This window comes from Dipodomys spectabilis, unplaced genomic scaffold, assembly GCF_019054845.1.
Source record: "Dipodomys spectabilis isolate Male_0828 unplaced genomic scaffold, ASM1905484v1 ptg000002l, whole genome shotgun sequence".
Classification (NCBI taxonomy): Eukaryota; Metazoa; Chordata; class Mammalia; order Rodentia; family Heteromyidae; genus Dipodomys; species Dipodomys spectabilis.
The window spans coordinates 59,126,491-59,129,050 of record NW_024870679.1 but is presented as its reverse complement, the minus strand read 5'-3'; positions in this window follow the sequence as shown (position 1 = coordinate 59,129,050).

Here is a 2,560-nt window from a genome sequence, read left to right as displayed (position 1 = left end):
CTTCCCAATTATCTTAGTCTTGGTGCATGCTGTTTTCTCAGCCCACAGTGCCACTTCTTCTTTAAATATCAACTATAATATTATCTATCTCATGATACCATCTCTGCTCCCAGGGCTGAGTTGGAATCTTATCTAAAATGTACACTGGGCTTTTGTCCTTATCACCAAAAATAAAGAACCTTCTTTATGTTGTTTCCATGTTTCTTTCCCAACCAAACCATGAGATCTTTATGAGAACAATGTTCTCCAGTTCTTTTTATCATCTATCTTCACTTCAAAAATGATTACAGAGATAATAATGGATAAAATTCACTTATGTAAATAAGTGAACTAATACCAATATTTGATAATAAAATTGCAACCAATATAAGTACATTAAAAACAATAGCAAGAAAGAAAAAAACCACTTGTGTCCCTGTCTTGGGGTAGGTACATTTCACTTAACATTATCTTATATGGTCTTATAGCCTTTGACCTTCTCTGCTTGTCCTACACATATATTAGTCATTGCAAACAAGAAACCATGAGGCCTATGTTTTTTGGGGCCGGGCTTACTTCACTTAATATAATTTTTTCCAAGTCTATTTCCTAACAATTGGGGCAATGTCATTCTTTCTGATGGAGGCATAGAATTCCATTGTGTATATATACCACATTTTCTAGATCCATTCATCTACTGAAGGGCATCTGGGTTGGTTCCATATCTTAGCTATGTGAATAATGCTGTGATAAACATGGTTGTGCTGATAGCTTTGGTATGACCTTGTTTGTGATCATTTGGGTAAAGGCCCAAAAGCAGGATTGCAGGGTCATAGGGGAACTCTATGTGGAGTCCTTTGAGGAACCTGCATACTGTTTTCCAAAATGGTTGAACAAGTTTACATTCCCACCAACAATGCAGTAGGGTTCCCTTTTGGCCACATCCCCTCCAGCATGTGTTGTTATTAGATTTCTTGATTATAGCCATTCTAACTGGGTGAGGTGGAATCTCAATGTTGTTTTGATTTGCATTTCTTTTATGGCTAGAGAGGTTGAGCATTTCTTCATGTGTCTATTGGTCATTGCAACCAAATTTTTTGTGTTCCTTGTGCAACAATGAATCCTGGACATCATAAAAAAGTAGGCTGGGACACTGTGAAAAAGATCGTGTGTGTGTGTGTGTGTGTGTGTGTGTGTGTGTGTGTGTGTGTGCACTGTTCTTAGAGCTTGTCTGGTCTTGAAAGCGTGTCTGAGCTCCTTTTGCTCAAGGTTATCACTCTACCACTTGAGTCACGGCTCTACTTCTGATTTTGTTGGGCAGTTTATTGGAGATAAGAGTCTCACAAACTTTCCTGCCTAGGCTGGCTTTGAACTGTGATACTCAGATCTCAACCTCCTGAGTAGTAAGGATTAGACATGAACCACTGGTACCCAGCTAGGAATACTATTTTGAATATGTACTTTGACAATAAAACCTTTTAAGTCTTTTCTTATTACATGATTTTATGATACAAGATGACATCTGGCTAGATGTTAACTTTTAAACAATTTCTATAAAATGTAATCATTGCTTTGTAAACTACACAAGAAGAACTAAATAAAATTCCTGAATTGTAATAGAGAAAAACAACAATCCAACCATCCACATTTCAACTCAGTTGTTTAAGCTTTCCTGAAATGAATTAAAATTAATGCTATCTCTTTCACATATTTCTACCCAAAGCAAAAGGCTCCCAGCTCAGCCAAAGGACCACATTACTGTAGCTTCAGGAGACTGGAGAATGTAGACAACTCAATTTTGATTTTTCCTCTCAATGCTGATCTATAATTTCTGTAAACCCTCTGCTCTTCACAACAGTAAAGGGGGTTTCCATTGCCAGAAGGAAAAATTGCATTTACGGCATCATATTCTCAAAGAACAGAAGCTAGTCCTGGTAGATACATTTTTCATTTAGAGATACTGAATTCAGCCCATGTTCATTGTTTGACTCATATTACAGGAAAAACTGCAAATCTCCTTCCAAATTAATATTTGAATAATTCTTCAACTGTCAATAAGGCTCAAGAATACAATGAGCTTTATAAATTTATTTATTCAATGATTACATAAAAGTTGTTAAGTACTTGGAACTGCTACATATTGTTTAATGTTACAAGAATATATAAAGACTCAATTCCTACCCAAGGAAAAAAAATTCAAAGCCAATTTGTTAAGTGGCAATTAAAGAACAATAACAAAAAGTATGTCTCTTCATATTAATTCACTACAGAACTAACTAAATCAATGCAAGGATGTTTTGCCAAATCAAAAGAATGTATTTTAGTTTATTTTTGCTTATTTCTGTAATTGGATTCTGTGTGTGTGTGTCTGTGTGCTTCATTTTAACTTTTATGTAGTCATATATATATATTTCCTACTCACTTGTGTGGTGCAAGCCTTCCTGTATGTCCCATCTATGGCTCACAACAAAGGTTTTCTGACAAGATACTATAAACAAAGTCTAGAAGAACTCACCACAGCTTTTTTTTTTTTAACCCAAGGCAAGTACTAGGTCAGGAACAAACCAAATATACTGAGAAT